Here is a 20,480-nt window from a genome sequence, read left to right as displayed (position 1 = left end):
CAACCTGTTCCACTAATATTTACATTCGTGTTGCATCTTTTGTCCTGAAGGATTTCTCTGCTTCATTTTCCGTAGGCTGGTGAGACAGCTCAGGTATCTGCAGGAATGAGAGATCTGGTTAATGTTCAAAGAACTGGAACAAAACCTGGCATTTATTATTTCACGGGCAATGACAACATCTTCTCAAAATTAAGTCTCCTTAGGAATAAATATCTGACAGCTAGTAACTAGAAAGCAATCTGAATTCTAACAAAAAGGTGGAGTGTGGCATATTTCATAAGGGGTTTTACTGTTGTGCTTACTATTCCTTTTGTATTTTTTATCTACTACACTGTACTTCAAGCATTTGTATGTGAAATGCATCACTTCAAACTCCATACACACTGAAGGTGCTTTTCTGCTTGTTGATTTAATTGAATGAAGGTTGATCGTAAAACACGACGAGAGGGAAAGAGAGAACTCATAGACTGGAAAAAGCACTATAAATATTTTCCTGGGATCATTAACAAAACCTTGTAACACTTCACCCCCTGTAGCGGAAAGAATTATACAACCCTTTTATGATATGTCTAAAAAGTGTTTACAACTCCATCCCAAATTAATGTGGGGGTTTTTTAAGGGTAAAGAAAACATCCTGTAATTCTTAATTCTGTTATCAAAGCTATTTTCAGCCTTTGAAGGGATTCACTTGCTAGTGACTTGGCAGTGTCAAACAAATGTTTGACTTTTATTCTGACACTTCTTGAAGAATTTGATTGAAACTATATATGTCTAGATAACACCCAACAAAGTGCCCCTCTTGCGTTTGTTTCAAGCTATTTTTGGAAACAACAGAGGCGACCTTGGATGGAGCTGCTTTTCCAATTTAGGACTTCATTTGGTCTAAGAGAGTAAAATTATACTCTTTAATCCTTTTGCATACCCACAACTGAGACAGTTTTATGCTAGTGTAGAACTGTTTTTCTGTACCTGCTATGCAGTGTCTATCTTTTTTAGGATAAGAATTATTTTAAGTAATCAAGTTACTTTCAAATGTACATATAAATAGTCCTCCAATACATCACATGTCCTTTAAAAATATTGTGTAACCTAAATGAACAGCACTCCTTTGCTTCTTTAGAGCCAGTATTAATAAATGAGCGTTAGCCTTTGTCTTTGCTTATAGATGTGAAGAATCTGATCTCAAGCCAGAGTTCACACAGACTTGATGTAAAGTCTAAATGAGGAGAGCGGTCACGCTGGCCAGCGCTCGCTGATGGGACGGCCACCTGTCTGGATCACAGCAGAAACATTGTTTGTCAAGCTTCAAGTTTAAAAGCCAAGGTTAGGAGCCAGGTTCTCTGCATCTCAAGTGGGGTGATTGTTTTCTTCTGACTTTGGTCAGCTGTGCAGTTGTATCTGTAAAATTTGATTACATCTAACCACTTAAGATGGTTTAAGCAGTTTGCACTTAATTTTCTATATAATCAATATATTTTAATTCATTTGTATTACTCTGTTACAGGCATACTGCACTCTGTAACAAAATGGAATTAATTTGTTGCAATGATAATGCAGTTTCATTGCTGTGGATAAAAATAGAATTGACAGAGTACAGTGCTCTTCTCATTTATATTTACTGTTTTCAATAATAATGTTGTCCAGTGTTACCTAATGATCAGATACAATTATATACTTACTGTGACTGACGGCTCGGGTTCTAATTCTAGAATATCCAGTTCCCTGATTTTATGGCATGGTCGTGTGAAGTAGTTGTGGACAGCTTGAGAGAAGTGACTCCGATCCCGTGAACCTGTGTGTGTGTGAGCATGACTACATCAGCATATCACAAATTGGGTTAAAATGAACTATTTGCTATAGCAACTTCCATCACAGAATTTCAAGGTAATTGACTAACAACTCTCGGTAAAGTCTGTCGACCATGTAGCCAGATAAACAAGTTGCTGTTAATCATCACCGTGTGGAACAAAACAGAAGCAAAACTGGGACTCTCACCCTTGTCTCTGGGCTGTGGCCTCAGGGCACATCTGGGGTTCCCAACCTAATCCTTTCCCTGAGAAACCTCCCGAGTCTGGTCCTGAGCGCTGTTGTTCAGACCCCAGCCCCATCCTGGCCCAAAGTTTGGTTTATTTGAACATAAAGGAATGATACAGCAAACGTCACAAAATTTCCCAGTGCTGTAGTCAGCGTCCCGGCTTTGAGTGTCCTCATCTGACCCCTGACACTCCCTAAAAAGTAGTTCCGAAGTGAAGTATCTATACATTTCCAAGGTGATAATTCATTGAAATGTCTAATGGGAAGGTCATTACAGATACAGATAAACAAATATGATACAAATGAAAAGCCATTTCCTGAAGGAGTTTTTAATTAAATTGTAACACGGAATTTCAAGGCATAGAAAAGATCGTAACCACCCTTCACTGAGGTCAAGGAGTCACCAAAACTAAATGTGAGATTTTCTCTTACCCCGAGATCATTTTGTAACCCCGGAGAGATAAATATCAGGAGAAGCAGTCCTAAATAGAAACCCTGTGTGTGCATGTGCATGCATGCGTGCAAACAAAGACGAGGTCTCAGTTACAACCCAATATACAGCACTCAGGGCCAACCGTTTATTGCCGTGCCTGTCCCGTGTACATTCTCCATTTTTCGCAAGCATCTACTTTGTGCTGTAGCTGAGACACATTGATTATACAACCGAGCACAGAAAGAACAGGAAAATTAATATTTTTTAAAACATCTAGAGGAAATGAAGAGATTTTGAATATTATTCATTGTTGTCTTCAAAGAATGTAAAGATGCATGAATGTGAAAGCCCTACAGGAGAAAAAGTGGCTGGTGTAGAACATGGCGAGGGGTGGGAGAGTTTGTGCTCCGGGTTTATTGCCCAGCAGCTGCGGTCAAAGCTGCTGCTTCTGCGGGTCTGGTGTCCTCCTCGCCTGCTGGAATTGCATGGAATTAGACCTCAAATAAAGGCTGATCACTGGAGCACTACATTTTGGTTTTATATGTGAGAACAAATCCAAGGTAACCTCAGTTAATTAATAACCCAGTCAATGGTGATAGCTCCTATTTAGTTTGATAAACTGGGCCTTAAACAAGAACTGAGCTTTTGTTGATACAAGCATATACAACAGGGGAGTAAAACCACTTTCCCCATGACAAATTCCAGTCTCAGCAGAACAAAAAATTAAATGTTTGTATTATTTCTTGAAAAAAAAAAACAACTGAAAAATGGATCATGCTTTTAAAAGTCCATGAAGTTTTAATGCAAAGCTAAAATTTTCAAAAGAAAACTTAGACTTTTTGAAAAACAGGCCAAAGAAAATGTTCTTTAGTCAACAAAAAAAATTAAAACTCAAATACCTTTGATGGAAACGTTCTCCTTACGAGATGTACAGCCTGGTACTGTGTGCTTTCATTAGAATCAGATGAACTCTTCCCAGCAGGCTCAGCAGCGCTTACACCATTATATTCTCCACGGAAAGGCACGGATACTGGAGATTTTTCTTTGATACAGCAGCTGCATCAGAGCCAACGTTACCTGCAAATACATAGCGCTGGTGCAATTTATCTTTGTTTGAAACAATCCATGTGGGTACATCCAGTTTTTATACAAGGGCATTCAACAAACAGAGTGGTTTGCAATGTTATTCCTTCACTGAGGCATAAATATTGAATACCTAAACACAACATTAGCTAATGAAGTTGGGGGTGATTATTGGCCAGAGATAAAGCACAGGGTAAGTAAGCACGGATTAAGCCTGCCCTCTAACAGCACATCCTGCACTTGGTCCCTGAGCACAATGCACTTCTGTCTGCAGCTCCTCTTGTCCTCGATGTGCTGCAGCCGTCAGCTCAAGAGCGTCTGAAGACAAATTTATAAAATAAAGCCTGTTTTATTAAAAAGCTCATAAGCCAAGGTGAAATCTCTCCTTCATCAGAACCTACTCTCGTAACGGGATGTTGAGCGGGCACAGAATTAAATAAGAAAAAACAAGACAGGAACATTTATCACTCAAGAAATGCTTACCAGGCGATCAGTGTTGGAAGGCAGGAAATTAATACTCATAACTTCTGATGAGCTTTGCCCGAGGTCTCACGCTCCTCTCCTCCGTGTGATCCTCAGAAAATGAAAGATGCAGAATGATCGCCTGAGCTTTTGATTTTCCAGGGAATGCTTTTCCCTCCACAAGCTCATTGTCCTCCCCTCACAGAACATATGCATCTGTTGAACTAGAACATAAAGTTCTGGAAATCCGTCTGCCTAAATTATGGTATAAATCAGCCTAAATCACCGTCTTGGACAGATTCCTTCTGATTTTCTGAACAGGATTTTGGAACAAACAAAAAGAAAACAGCCTGCCCTAGTTGGAGTACCCCACCATTTACATTGAGCCTTGCTTGTTACAAGGCAGGACTTAATGAGTTTTATTGAGTGCTACATTAATGCCCAGACACACTGTACATGTTCTGTGAGGCTGATAGTTAATATGAGGTCAAACACAACAACAGGGAGATTACAGAGATGCTCATGCAAGAAACTGTGGAAAACTCCAAAATAATGGAATCCAGTTCTGGGTTATTATGTAACTCTATTAGATCACATTTTTCAATCTCTTAAGCAATGAAAATTTAAAATATGTAATAAACCCTACATCATCACGCATCTTGTATACGGTCAGCTTAAGGTATGAACACATGAATGATTGTGCACTTGACAGCCTGGTTTTGATATATGGCTTTGCAACATTAAGAGATGTTGCAAAGGAAACATTTGTAACATTCCTATTTTTCTGAACAAATGCTTTTCTTCCTGAGCTTTAATAAAAATACACATAACCAATACAAATGTCATAATAATGCACATAACTGCCAGAACTTCATGCAATGTCATTAATTTATCCATAAAAATGTCTTCTAAACCCAAAATGTCTGCTTATAGGAACTGTTAGTCTCTCCTCCTTACTCAGATGGCACTTATTAGGGGAATGATTCACTGATGCTATAACCCCTGTGAACTGAATGAACTAACCTCTTTTAAGTCAATGGAGTCACACCTAGCTAGGAGAAAAGAGTCCGACCCAAATAATCCAGAATTAGATCATCAGCTGCTAACAGTGCTGATCTCGGGGGATTCGGGGTGGCCTGAGCCGCCCTCATTCTCCAGCTGCAACTCAGAGAACAGACTTCATTCTTGAAAGAAAAGAGACATTTTTAAAAGCCACATGGAATACTAAAATAATGATGTTGGATTTCTGTCTTCTTGGAAGTACCTTAATTGGTTGATCTTCATATATAATCAGAAATCAGATTATGACCTCGTCAAGCAGAACAGCAATTATATTATTGTGTGTGTAATTGGGGGTCTGCTTGCTGCCTTTTATTATAGTTTGCAGGAAAACTCAGGTGCTGTTCAAATAGCTTTAAATTCTTAATATCAGGTTCAATCTGCCAAAATCACTGCACAAAAGTTCAGCTGCAAAGATATTCTTTATATAAATTCATTTCTAGAAAGCCAAAAAACTGGATCAGACTGAAGTTATAAAAGCACAAATTTCCATATTTTTCTCATGTATTGGGTATTTTATGTCTATTGCCTTTTAAGAACATGATATTCTTGGAATAATTCAAACTGGTACACGCTGTTTCTAGCGCTACTTTTCCTGGGGTCAGTACATAAATGTAGCGGGTTACATATGGCTTTGAAATTTCATAATGATATATCTTAAAGTAAAAATAAATATTTCCATTTTAGTAGCTTGTGATGTAATTGAATTAAAATGTTATGTGCAAAAAATGTACTTTTATTTAGAATCTCTTATTCACAGCACAGCTCTGATGACTATTAGATCTCTTTGAAAAATAAAACCTTATTGGTATCAGGGACAAATAATACAGACGCCTTTCCAAAAGCACCTATATTGGATCTTTTCAGGCATTAACACACCGAAGCATGTAGGATCCTTCCAAAAGATCAGAAGGCCTAACTGCAAGGTTTTTCTCCTCATTTCTATGGCATATGTGGCATCAGAAATCGCAGTTAAATGAAATTTCCTGCTCAAAATTGAAATATTTTCTCACATTTAACTCAGCCAAAATTCCTGTGATGGCAGAATTAAATTTGGGGTTGTTCTCAAATGGTAAGGAAGCTACAATATGGAACAATTACCATTTTTTGTGCTCCTAACTACAAAGACTGTTACTTTCTCTGAACATTCGTATCATCTTAAAGAGTCATCAGTAGCTGTCAAATAAGTCCATTGTCTCTGCCCAGAATTTCTTACGACTTTTTTAGAGGAACTTGCATATGTACTGCTCTAGAAGAAATAATTAATCTTTTTTTGTACAATGCAATGAGTACAGCAGATGGGAAGCGATATTCACTTACAAACACCTACATGTAAGCAGCATCTTAACCTCAGCTGAGACTCTCTTGCCCATGACAGACAGAAAGGTGGATGCTGCCTTAGGGCCAGATCAGGCACCACATCCCAAAACTAAATTTCTGATGGGTCAGACTCGGACTGGCGAGAGAACAATTTTGGTGATTTCAGTGTCTTTGTCTTCTGCCAATATTTGTATTTCTCACAGTAAAAATATCCATAGAGGAAAAGATCTCACTGCATGTAACTCTTTTTTTTTGGTTGAGTCATTTGCTTTGTTTCTGTATCCTATGTAGAGGTGCAGCTTTACAAAATGCTTTCTGCAAGCAGGAAGAACTCTCCTCTGAACCGGTTCTCTACCTGAGCATCAGGGAAGGAAATAAATCCATAGCTGATGACATTTCAAGGGCAAGAAAAACAACTGTTCAGAGGAAAATTATCTGATTTGGTTTGTGTTTATTTTTACTTGTATCTAGCAATCTGCTCTCCAACAGAAGATGCTTATTTGCAGAACCGAAGACTGTCTCCTTTTGGACTGATGCCCAATCTGGAGAAAATGTGCCACTAAGGACAAGAGGTATGACTTAAGCATCTATTAGCTAATGTAATATAATATAATAGGTGGCTATCGTTGTAAAGGCAATGGTATGTGTCATATATGTTAACTAGTTAAGGATAAATTCTTCATTTCTTTCCAGCATGCTTCTTATCCACTAACTAACATTGGTTAAGTCTGCCTTACTCTCAGGAGTACATATTCTAAACCAAGATATTCCACATATGGAATTTTAGAATTATTCCCAAATAACTTTGCGTTGAGAAGCTCCAGGATACAGCTCGGTCGATTTACTTTACACGTGGTTACTGCCAAGTTAGAGGCTTTACAATTTCACAAGAAATCCTGTCCTTTCAGGAGCTGTTTGGAGAAACTTTTCCAATCCTAGTATTGTGGAATGAAGGTCTGATTAGCTCCAGCTTGCAAACTGAATAAAGCAAATTGTAGCAGACTGGTGAACAGGTTAAGAAGCAGAAAAGACCTATTACTTTTTGCTGCAACTGACTCACTAAGCAAAATACAAAAGGGAAAATCAACTTCCGTCTGCTTAAGGCTCAACTCCTATTTTTAGGTTATTCTACTGTGGGGATTTTGTCTTGCAAACTCTTTCATGTAAAACATTAAATAATGTTGAGTTACTGGTGTGCCAGCTACTGAATATAAACCTGAGTGTTTGCGTTCTCCGAGTTTTTGCCTCACTATCTTTAAACATAATAGTCTCTGCCTGTTGGCTTGTTTTCTCATGGGGAGGGTGACAGAACATTTTGTGTTCTCTTATCTTCAATAGCAATGAAACAGGAGGAGCTCCACAATGCGAAACCAAATCTACTGCTATTAATACAACATCCCAGCCACAGAGAAGAGATTTGTTTATTTACCAAAGCTAGAGATGCCTCTCTCTGACCTTTCCAGAGCTTGTGTGCTTTAGCTGGGAATAGATCCCTCAGAACTGGGTACGCTTTTTAAAAATATACAGTGAAAAACATACACCGCCCCCCCGAACAGAGCCCAAGCTGTATCCCAAATTGCATGAAATAACACACAGCTTTGAATAGTTAGAATAAGTCTAACTAGGGCATAGTCCAGATTCAGTTCTGATGCCTTTGCTAGTGCACAGCAATCAGTCCGCTTTCCAAAGCCCACTCGCCTGTCCCACTGCCACTCAGCAACACACTGAGCTGACTATAACCATACATGGGCCCACTTTCTGTGTGGGCCCAACATCTGTCTGCAGAATAAGAAACCTGTCAGTAGAGACTTTTTTCTTCCTTGCATGATTAAAAAGTGCTTCAGACTGCAAGGTATTTGGTTTAAAACCAAACCAAAACAAAACACAGAGATTGTCTTCTTCTGGAATTCACCCTGCTTTACCCGCACTTTAAACCAGTGAAAACCATTGCATACACCAATTAAAATTTCTTTAACTACATTTTCGCAGTTTGTCGTATTTAGTGACCTGTCTGTACGACTTAAAATAATATCTGCAAGAGTTAAATCTTGCATTAGCATTAAGGATTCAACCTAGTTTAACCTCATAGACTCACAATCCATTTTGTTGAGCTGCTACATCTCTTGTACAGAAAGAGCCTCAGAGCTACCAGGCTGGCTTTGGTAATCCTTGTTGGACGATTTTACATTTCAGTTCTCAAGCTGTCTGCTTGCCAGAAGCAGCTGCCCTGCAACACAGTTGGCAAAAATGAGTGTGGGTTGGCTCCTCAGCCACCTAGTTCTCCAGCTCGGCATATTAATTCAAACCACTGATTTTGGTACCTGCTCCATGACTCTCTGATATTAGTCTAAGCAGACTGTTCATGAATTACAGAAGGAGACCTGGGAGTAGGAACTGGAAACCAGGGAAGGAACTGGCCCCACGTGTCCTGATTCCAAAGCAAAAATCACTAAACAATACTTAAAGGAAAACAATAGTTATGCTGTCTCCTCTTCCTCCTCCAACAGAGTTACAACAGAAGGCAGCACACACTCCTAGGAAGACCCAGCCTTATCTGACAGCTCTCAGATAAGCTCTGAGCATACTTGCTTAACTGAACCCTCCAAAGACAGAGGCTGTAGCTGGTGTTCTGAAATCTCAGTCTGGTTTAAGGCCCCCAGTCGGCTCCCTGCCCCTGTGCAGCTGGGCCATCCCTCACTCATGCTGGCACCAGTGCTCACGCAGCAGAATTGCAAGTCACATCACAGAGATGTTCACCTGAAAAGCAATTCAGGGAAAAAGAAGTTTGGGCAGCCTTGTTCAGCATTCTGTTCACAGTGTGACTGACCTGTCCGGCAGCTGCACTGGTAAAATCACTTGTGGGGCTGAACACTGAATCTGGTTAAAATCAACTTTTCCTTCCCTGAGTAACTTTCCAGTGCTTGTACTCATGCAATGAGAGGGGACACAGGGGTGGAAACCAGCAGCAAGGTGTAAGGTGGGAGTACGGCTTCTTTTAGCCCAAGCACCAGATTTGGGGCAGCTTAAATTGTTTGTTGAACTATGTGTTATGTCAAAGTCTTGTTTTATTTATCATATTACTTACTGTTTTCTAGGCTTTACATACAGAGTCCTGTGGTTTGACAATGCCAGTCACCTGTAGAATCAGAAATAAAAGCCAAGAGTCATGAAAACTATATTTTCTTCATAAACATTGGGCAATATTATCTATAAATAAAATCTTCCAAATATTATTCTTCATACAGCAGCTTGGAAGGCCAAAAACCTGTCTAGAAACCACTTCACACTTTGGAAGGAAACGGTTCAGCAGTGATGCATCCCCTCATGCTCTGACCAACTTCACACTTCATTTTTTACCAAATCTAAGTAACAGGCTTTGGGGACCTTGTCTGTGTTCCTTCCTACTCAAGTCTGTTCCCATCTGCCTGATCCCCTCAGTGACTTTATAATACTTCTTTTGTGTCACCAGAACTACTGCTGCCTTCCAGTCAAACTTGCCACGCTGGTCTCTAGAACTGCACTCCCTCCTTTTCCATGTTCAGTTTCTGTATCTGCAAGTGCATGAATAAAGGCTTGCTTGTATGCACAAAATTTACTGTGACCATTTTTACAATTTGGGTTCAGGCAGAGAACTCTGCACACATAGCAAAGCTCTATCTCCATGGAAAACTGCCAAAAAGCATCCGATCCTGGTAATCAGGGGAAGGTTTTGTGAGGAACCTGTGGAAAGAGGTCCCTCACCCTGCCTGGTTTGCAGCTGGGGTATCTCCCTGGCAGCTGGGACCGGTGATGTGAGAGGTTAGTCGAGAGTGGGAGCAGATTCCTGTGGGGCTTCACCAGCCAAATTCCTATCTAGCAAAAGGTTGCTACAGCAACTCCGAGCCTCCCGAGATACAGAAATTATTGTAATGGCTGCTGAAATGCCTCCCTACTGCTCTGAGGAAGGAAAATCCTTCCCTTTGATACAGAATGGTTAGCCACCACCACACGTTTTCCATCAGCTCTACACAAGCACCAGGTTTCCTGAACTTGCTCAAGAACTGATGGGTTGCCTTTCCCTCCAAAGGAAAGTGCAATTGCTGATTTGTGTGTAATGCAAACATAGAAATAATAAACCTAAACACCACACGACAAGGACTACAGTTCCAACACTTTTTTCCCCATGGAGACAGTAAGAGAAAAAATAAATCACATGACAAAACTTAATACACTACTGAGTGGGCTGAACGGAATATAGAAACCTGTACAAAGTCAAAATATGTATTTTCTAGACTAGGGTTTGTGGTTTTTAAAAAACACATAGATACAAAAAACCTCATAAACAAAATAAAGCCGGACAAAACCCCTCATAGCTTCTCAATGACTGTCCAGTAGTTTTCTGGCTGCCTGCAGCCTGTGCATGTTTTCCTCTGGCATTTGGCCCGCTCACAGGTCACTCAGTCCACTGGACTATGTAATAAATACCAGACAGAGATGATGCTTTAGACAGAACGGGAACACTTGTGACCTAAACAGGTCCTGAATCTAGCATGGGGTGGACTGAGGATAATCAAGCCGCAGAAACAGCGAGTATCAATGTACACTATAAGTGCAAAAGCTGTCTCAAAATTGCTCCAATTTCCCTCCTTTTCACTTTTGAGCAATGCAGTTTACTCTAGAAGACAAAGATGAACGCAGCAGAATTGATTATCTGAAATAGAACCTGTGTTTATCTGAAATAACTGAATGACTTTAAACATTATTTCATTTAAAAAAATAAGTCACCAGTTCTGTACAGCTGCTCAATTTAAATCTGAGCATTGCATTTTGGCCACAATAAAAAGGACCCAATTCCTCTGGGTATAAATCCAGTAAAATTGATACAGTTACCTCTTGGCTGAATTTGGCCCAGCATGCCTAGAACATCCAATCTCCTGCAATTGCCAAGTGCTGTCATGTTTGGTGTTGGCATGTGGCATTATAGATTTTTTGACACCAGCTTGGTCTCTTGTAATTAGAGCGTTTCATTGGTTTCTTACCTTTTGCCAGGTCTATGAGCTTTTGGATTAACTCTGAAAAGCTTGAGAACAAACTATGCTTTCAGTATGTCAAAATATCTCACTCGAGGCAGAGGATTTTTATTTTACTTCCCTCAGTTTCGTGTCTACTGTGAAGATGATTCTCAGACATAAAGAAAAGCATATAGTCTTTAAAACAAAACATTTGTTAACTAAGGATTTCCTGAATGTTTCTGCTTTCTTATTTATACTGTGTCCTGGACCTTGTGAAATCACTGTTTAACTTTCAGTATTATTTATGGAAGCCAGCCTGTTGCTGTTTCCAGATCCTACAGAGAACTTTCAGTTTGCAGTTTCAGTACCAGTTGCATAGTTCTGACTTAAATTAATCAACTAAAAAATAACATATGCTAAGTACTTAACCCTCTCACACCCCGCCTGAATCTTCACAGGTAGGATCTTTTTCTACCTCTAAGCTCATCAGAGTCAGGTTCCTGAGTCCTGAAAGCTCTTCTCTGACAACTTAGAATTTGGGACTGCACAGGCTTTTCAGTGCCATAGAGGTGAATACTTGTTCTGGAGCATTTCTGTTGTGTGCAGAGAGAGATTTGAAATATTACCCTCTCAGTTATCAATACAAAAGACTAAATGCCTAAGCATGGAAATAGATTGTAGGAAATTAACAATTTTCATGAGGCTTTGTATGCTGCCGCTAACGATCAAAACTCTTCAATCCACAATAGAAAGAAGCAGACCAGGAATAATGATTTAGCGCACTACAGGCAAGTTCTGAGCTGTCGGTGTGCCTATTCTGACCTACAACCACAGTGAAGAAATCAGCTTAAAGTATAACCCCCCTCAGCATATGGGCCCTGGATGTGCACACTGTAGCACTATGTGCTATTGTTCACAGCTGCATGAACGAAGTGCAAAGTAGTTTTACAATGTTAGCACACCAGAAATCAACATTTTACATTCACTTTGCATGAGGAGAAATGATCACACATATGGTACAAGGCACTAGAGAATCAGGTCGATGAAGTTTACGTGACTGCTGTCTAAGCAAGGTTGTTAATGGTTGTACAAGATGAAGCATTAATGAATAGAGAATGGTGAGAGAGAACAATAAGTAACTTATTTAAATCTCTGTTCAGGTGCTCCCTTACCTTACAGTCCTCTTGTCTGACACCTATAGCTTTATGTCACATGCCAGAAGACACACGGCATCATTTCTCAGACTTGAATATCCCACCAGCAGCTGTTCAGGAGTCTCCTAGGATGACAGATAAAGGTTACAATCTGATGATGACCCACCTGGATATTAGTAGGATGGAATATCATCATTTCAAACGCTTTTTTGAAAACCTGGGGAAATAAACCCCAAAAGTCTTTATTTAAAGGACAAAGTATTAAGACAGCAAAATCAAGCAAGCGCTGAAATGAGAAAATTTCTTGGTTAGAAAAAGAAGCTGGGAATCACATAATTAAAGATTACTTCAGGGCATATACATGGAAAGGCAACCTTTATTCTGGCATTTTCTAACTTCAGCGTGCTTGCAAATTATTCATATTTTGGCAAAGACTTTGTATATGTAAAATGTATATAATATATATAGAACTGAATTAATCTCTGATACATTTTTTGCCTCATAAATACAGATTCCTGTTTCCATGCTAGAATCTACAGCATTAACATATTCAGATGGCAGTTGCTGGATAATCCAAAGGCTGAGCCTGGACATGTTCAGCCTCTCCAAACTCCAGTCTTATCTAGTATGTTTTCTAAGCCACTCAGATAAATTATCTTAATGTCCTGAGGTAAAGTGATTCTCTTGTCCAGGGGCTCTGGATTGCTCCATTTTTTTTCCTTCATCTGCCACACAATTATGAGCTCAAGCTTTAAGACTGATCAACAAAAAAAATCTTCTCTATTCCACTAATTTTTAAACACATGTGATGCTGTATGAATAATTTCTAAATGAAATAAGTGACTTTAAAAACGTTGCTTGAGCAGGTGCATGGCCAACGTATTTCACTGTGCATCAAGCCACGTTAAAAAATACCAACACAGTGTATCTGAAAATAAACTTCATGTAGAATTAGAAAGTGGAAGAAAGTTTGGAGAAGGAGATCCACTAATTCATCTTGTTGCAAATCATATAAGAATAGGATGTATTCATTTGTACTTCAACAGATTATTTTATTCACCAGAAGAAATAAAAAGTTTCCTATAAATTTTTCCCATAAATTTGCAAAAGATCCTTTGAGTTAATAAATTATAAAAAGAAAATGAACATATTTAACTTTTATTGCATTCAAATATTGAATTATACAACATTCATTTTCATTCACGTCCTCTTTCTGTAATATAGATGTTCTGCAAATGCAGCAAAACTGCTCCTTGTTGCTCTGTTACTGTTCGTAAGCTCAAAGCCCTTTAAGGGGAATTAAGTTTTCCTGTGTATTACACAAACACCTCAGGCCCATTTAAGTCAGTGAAAACTGAGGCACAGAGTCAGGCACTGAGACTTCTGTGAAGTCTGAGAGCAGAGCACAGAGCCCTCAGGATACCCCCTGCACACTCCTTCCTTCCCCTTCTTCCTTCTTTCCTGCATACGTACACGTTCAGTGTAAAGAAATAAAGAATCAAAAAGGCAGGCAATGCACTAAGCATTCTCCAACATGCTTAGAGAACTGCGTCCACAGATCACAGAAAACATGTATTTAAGATACCAAGAACACTAAACATGTTAGGATCAGGAAATCCGGATTGCTTCCATTAGGGGTTAACGAAAGATAATTGTGTACATTTGCTGTTTGATACTCAAATATCACTTCCTTATGACAATACACATTACTTAATCTGCAAAGGTCAATGAACTTTGCCATTTTTAATGCAGATTTCTCAGCAAAGAACTGGTGGTACAGGTTTGAGGTTTAGCATGCCTCCCAACCTGAAAACACCTTTCACAGCAACGTATTTCCAACACTACCCATTCAGCTTTACAACTGTCAGACCCAAGCAGAGACTTCCCTGTCGCGTTCAGTCACCCTTTGCGCAGAATCCAGCAAAAGCCAAGCACGTAAGGAGTTCAAGTATTGAATTTTGAATCCACTTGCAATACAAATGATTAGCCAATGCACTGATCTGAAACACAAATGCAAAAGTATTTAGGAAAACTGAGACGTGCTGTCATCTGAAGTGTGACAGTTCGGATGAGCAACATATTCTGTATTGTCAGTTGCCTCACTTCAAAAAAAGAAGAAATAAGGTGGAAATACTGCAAGTTAACAGCTTGTCGAAATTGCATAAATGCACAGAAAATGGTATCAATGAACACAGTCCTAATCCTGTGAGCTAAACGACACAGCTGCTGAACCCCCTTTTCACCCCTGCAGAGTTCCACTGAAAGCAGGCATGTTTGTGTGGGTACAGGTTTGGGGGCTGTATTCTGAACCAGTCGGATAGTTGGAATAGCACGAGAAATCTCCACACAGAACCAGGACAGCGGGGTTTAACTTAGCAGGTACTGGAATGCACAAGCACAGCACAGAGACAAGACTCGGGAATTAGGCTGCTGGCAAGTGGCAGCTGAAAGCTGATTGAATACAACAGATTGGGCTTTCAGACTGGACAGATAGGCAGCAGCTATTTAAATGGAGTATTAACAGTTTTGCTCTTAATTATTTCCAAACCCTCTGGCTAACACAAACTCAGTATGACACGTATTTTGGCCTCAATTAATTATTTGCCGTTTCTGTATGAACCCAGTTAAAACAAAGCTGAACGGCTTGTTGAGAATTTCTCCCTCTTTAAAATCATTCTTGTAAGTGCTTGGCTTCTTCCTTCACACAGCTGTCACGTACGTAACTGAATATATACCTCACAAAAACGTTCACTTTCTCCATTTCAAGTGGAATTTCTTTCTGAAATGACACAGCCCTGCAAAGGAACAAATGGTCAGCACTCTGGCCCCGTGGCAGGTGGAAGGCCATGAAACTCCAGAGCTAAAAGGGGAAACTTTATGCCTTCAGAAAGGGGGATTCTTGTCTTGCCAGTTAGGTATCATTTACTTTTTGGTCTGGAAGGATCTGAGATTGTGGTGTTTCTATGTATGGTACAGCTTTTTCTAGAAGTTTCTAAAGTATATCACTTATCAGTTTTATCTCAGCTACTTCCATAGTTAGTCATGTGAAAGCCACAACAGCTGGTTTACACCTCAAAGAATAAACAATTACTAATAAAAACGTCAAACCTCTCCCAAACATCTCTGAAATAAGAGAATGACCTTCCAAACCATGTTTCAGCAGACTGTTTTAATGCAGCTCCTTCCAAAAGTGAGCACTTGAGCTTTGTTTTCCTGTCTGTATTTTCTATGTATCCTCTTTGATACTCTCTTCGTATAAAGTACCTGGGATCTCTCATCAGTACTAATCCAATATGGATCCAGGGTGGACACACAATAGCACTTGTGACAAATGGGACAGAATGTACTATATGACATTTATTCAGCTCGTAAGAGGACAGATACATAAAGATTATAGCGGCATAAAGTAAAAAGGGTTCATGTAGACAACACATGATCTAGCGTAAAGACTGCTGACTGGCACAAAGCCAACGCATCAAAAAATCTGACACATATTTCTGCTGTCAGGGTAAATTTGTAGCCTAAGATTTTTATATTTCCTTCATCAAAAACACAAACAAACAAAACCCCAACAAACCAAACTAAAACAAGCAAGCAAACAAATGTCAGTGTCTGTTTTTTTATTTCATCATACTCAGGAAAGGAAGAACATCCTCTCACCAAACTGAAGTGAGAATGAATTTAACTGAGCCACTTTCCTAATCAGAATAATTGTGTTGATTCTTTTTTGAGCCAAAACACTAAGAAAGTAAACTACTCATACTGCTTGGTTTACTGTAGTCTTCATGTGTCTTTTTTGTGTAATTCAGAAAGAATAAAAATGTACAGAAACAGTAACAACCAACAATCTTGTGCCAGCCAGGATCAAACAAAAGGATTAACTGGAAAGTCACAGTTCTAGGGGATGACCACAGCTTTTCAAGCAAAAATTGTAAACGTATAGGAGATAAGAGATTTAATCAAAAAGTTGGACAAAGCGTTTAGTGACAGTAGAGTTGCATACATACCTAGCCACATAGAAAGATATAGATCTTTCTCTTTCCCATCAGCTGTCTGTACGGAAAGAAGAAATGTAGAAGCAATAGTTGTTAATGACTCCAGCACATCATTTTCAGTACAAAATGGCTAAAAAACACCCAGTTTTCATATTCTGGGGCCTAAGTGGGTGTCACCATGTAGAACCAACCTCAACTTGTCTCAACATACAAGGACATTGAATGCTCCAAGTTTTCTTGTGGGTGATGAGGATCCATGGGCTTTGACAGAATACCTGCCAGATTACCACGGCTCGCTGAGTGTGGACACTTCGGAAACAGTGGTACTCGCCTTTACAGGTCAGTGTAAGCAGTGCAGATCTCCTGGCTTTGCAGAGCAGCATGGAGTTCTGCACAGCAAACACGAATTGCAAATCCGCTGATCCCTTCCTACAGTTGTCATAAGCAGGTGCTACATGAAAACAGGCCAGGAGCAATTCATGTCTTTACCATTCTCAATGAGATTTCAATTCACATTTCTGCTTGGCCTTTTCTGTGACATTTGAAATGAGAAAACTCTTGTATGTGCAAGGTAATCAAGTTCACATTTGGAAATGGTACATGAACTCAACACACTGCCCCGAGGCTCAGGCCTGAAGGAATTTCAACTGTGCAGAGATGGAATATGTGAAGACAGAAATACGAGGAACATGATGACGTTGCTAACTGTGAGAATAGATGGGCATTATTGGATTGATAAAAATAGCACGAGGAGGTAGAGGTGCACGTAAAATGACATGATTTGGAATGACAGGGTTTCATACTCCTTTTGCACAGGTACAAAGAGCTACACAAGCATTGTTCTAGTTCAGCGCTGCCATAAACTCCCCAGATGAAGGCAGCACCAACCAGTACAGCTGAGCCAACGTGGGGCAGCGACAATACCTGCTGTGTTCTTTCAGTGACTGCTGCAAAATTGCTGACTGCCACACCTCAATTATTCCTGGACTACCTGGTGCTCCTCCTCCATCTCCTGCGTGGCTGATGGAAACTACAACCTGGCCCTAATTTTGCAGCTACTCTCAACAAGCACAGTAAACAGTCCCAAGCGTTCCTGGCACAGTGGAGCAGACATGAACAAGAACTGTCTTTTAGCAGTGGCTTTCCATAAAGAGACTACATTTTCCAGTTATGAATTCTGGATAAAAGTTATGAACTCCAGATAGTGTGTACTGTGCCTTCTATTTCAGCTACAGATGTGAAACAGATTCTTAAATTCGCAGTCAGAACAAGGTAGGACAACGTCTGCTAATGCTTTTGCTTTCTGTTTGCAGACACTGACAAGGAAAATCTGTTTTCTCCACAGTGGAGCAAGTTTTAATCCAAGCTTCATCTCACTACTCCATTCGAGGCGACATTACACAAATGTGTCTAAAAAGTACAATTTGGGGCTGTATGTCTTTCACATTTTCTGTGCTATGAACAAGAAAACTAGATTAGTTCATTTTTCACTTTATTTAATAGTCCTCTCATACCTCATATTTATCTCTTTGCATCTCACTATATTTTCTTTGAATGTTGCTGCAAAATACCATCACTTTTATTGTACAAATAGAGCATAGAGAGACAAAATGCTTTTCCACATGGGCCAGTGTTAGAATCAGAACTGTGGGGGTTTTAATTCTAACTCACTGTTCATTAACAGAAAAATTAATCCACTACGCACTTGGATTTAAAACATTATTTTGCCCAGTTCAAAGATACTGCATTATGTCTCCAGCTGGCTTTTTGTTAGAGCTACACAGCTGGAGTACAAAAGTGTTCTGAAATGTCCCAACTGAATTTCAAATGAATATCAGAAATAGGCAAAGATATACATGCTACATGCAGAATATCTACCTAGGGAAATCACAGAAAATCTAGTTTCCATTAGTTGGTTACACATAAATTATTTAGGCAATCTAGTAAGGCTGTTGATTAGCTGGAGGCAAAAATATCTATTTTAGGTGTACTTAGGGTCAGGATTAACTCACGAAATGCGGGTGGCACTGCCCATGAAACCGCTAGAATCATTTCAGCAACCTCATTCAAAAATTAGGTAGTCTCCTTTATTATCACTTTTTAATTTTTTTTACTTTCTAGTTTTCTTTAACAAAGAGGACAAGATTTTTTTAAATCATGTGATAAATGTCTTACAAAACTACACTAGAAACTATTTAAGGTGACTGGAGAAGAAACAGGACTGGGAGCCAGGAGACTTTTTCTATTTCTAGTTCTGCCATAGACTGTGTGACTGTGACTTTGAACCTCAGCTCCCATTTTTGTGAAATGGGGATGGTAACACGTACTATTCTCTCAGGGATATTGTATAATATAATTTTCATTAAGGTTTACAAAATGCTTGAGATCCTTGATTAGAAGAAGTTGCAAATGCACATTATTAATCAAGTAACAGTAATCACAGTATCACCAAAAAAACCTAAACCAACAAACAAAAAAAAACCACCCAGACAATAATAATAATGTTATTAATATTGAATAATAAGCTCAATAGTATTGTTCTCATAAGAAGCCCAACCTGCACATAACAGGAAGATGATCGTAGCTCACTTCTAGGAACAAGAATGCTGCCAGCATAGTTTCAACATGGGAGTGGAAAAGAATTCTTAAAGTTCTCCATCTGAGCAATTGTAGGTGGCAAAAATTAATATATCTTCAAAATCCTTTGTGACATAAGAGTAGAAGCAGCCTTAAGAGCTTAAAAGTATTTTTAAAATATGACTCAGGGGAGGTTTTCTTCTTCTAACAGAACTGGGGGAAAAAAAACCACCCAGGAGTTAAACAATCTTTTAGAAACACAGACCCTTGAAATAGAACAAGTATTGTAGGTCAGGATTATTTGAGCTCACACGCACCACCATTGACATATAAGAAATCTATACATAAATAACAGAGAAAAACAGGTCTCTTATATTGGAAGCCTTGAGCTCTGACAGATTCATTTTAAGAATTTTTGTTCTGTGAGTGACCAAAAACTACCATGGGTAATTTGGGAGGTTAAAGTCCCCTCAAAAATCTATCATTTTTGTGAAATACCTATAGAGATTGTATTGAATGGTAGAAATGAGCTGAGGAAGTGGAAACATGAAAGATCAATATAGCATTTATTTCACTAAAGAAAAATGTCTTCAGATTTGTTTAGAGTCACATTAGTAGAGAATAAAGGCCATCCAGCAGTTTCTCTTTTCCTCCTGAACAGCCCATGATAGGAAGCAGGTGTGAAGACCTTAAGAAAGGTAGGGGAAGGTGACAGACAGAGTCTAATTACACCCATTAATCTTATCACAGAAATAATGCCTTTTAAAAAACAAAATCCATGTGGACTGTGGGTTACACAGATTTCTGATGGTTCAGACTGGAAGAATTTAGCTGGTAAACCAAACAGAGCATTTGGTTTCAATCCCTCATTTGGTCTTATTTCATAAGAGAGAAAAAAATTCAACATAAAACAATTTCGTAGTGGATAGAATTTCAGAAATTCTATTTAATATACCACATAACCAATAAAAGAGCTCAGTTGATGGTATGTGATAATTTTACCAATGTCTGAAAACTGAAGTGTGTTACTTCACTATGTTACTAACAACTATCTGTGAGTTTGGAGGAAATCCTCCACAAGAAACACACAAAGTCACTTCAGCTTGTGTCACATCACAAAATATCACAAGTCTAAGCAAAGTGGTAGTCCTGTGCCATTAGTCCCAAACAGTGGCTCAAAATGAAGTAATCTCCGTAACTAAGAAAACCTTTTCAGTCTTGCATTATTGTTACTTACCTGCCTGGGGTGCATCTGGATGTCTTCCCTTCTATCTTGACAAATCAGGGAGAATGTGACTTTTCATTGTGATCCAGTAAGTAGATGAAACGGCAAACACCTGTTGCATGGTGGAACTGTTCAAGGTACAGTCCT

At 39.2% G+C, this 20,480-nt stretch overlaps 3 long non-coding RNA genes across 4 annotated transcripts; 1 reads left to right on the top strand and 2 right to left on the bottom strand.

Annotated features, from left to right (window-relative positions):
* LOC139829268 (uncharacterized) lies at positions 1-9,529 on the bottom strand. The gene is made up of 5 exons (XR_011741685.1): positions 9,477-9,529; positions 4,034-4,124; positions 3,367-3,544; positions 1,680-1,792; positions 1-97 (listed from the first exon to the last, which is right to left on the bottom strand). It is a non-coding gene; the product is annotated as an uncharacterized lncRNA (long non-coding RNA).
* On the top strand, positions 352-7,091 carry LOC139829269 (uncharacterized). The gene is made up of 3 exons (XR_011741686.1): positions 352-1,323; positions 1,710-1,884; positions 6,863-7,091. It is a non-coding gene; the product is annotated as an uncharacterized lncRNA (long non-coding RNA).
* A 3,059-nt stretch (positions 9,530-12,588) lies between the features above and the next one.
* Positions 12,589-20,480, bottom strand: LOC139829249 (uncharacterized). 2 transcript variants are annotated; one of them, XR_011741662.1, is made up of 3 exons: positions 20,346-20,480; positions 16,544-16,589; positions 12,589-12,661 (listed from the first exon to the last, which is right to left on the bottom strand). It is a non-coding gene; the product is annotated as an uncharacterized lncRNA (long non-coding RNA). The 2 variants fall into 2 exon arrangements; XR_011741661.1 differs by lacking the exon at positions 12,589-12,661 and adding an exon at positions 15,273-15,331.

This window comes from Patagioenas fasciata, chromosome 17 (assembly GCF_037038585.1).
Source record: "Patagioenas fasciata isolate bPatFas1 chromosome 17, bPatFas1.hap1, whole genome shotgun sequence".
NCBI lineage: Eukaryota > Metazoa > Chordata > Aves > Columbiformes > Columbidae > Patagioenas > Patagioenas fasciata.
This window is presented reverse-complemented; position numbering and strand designations above follow the sequence as displayed.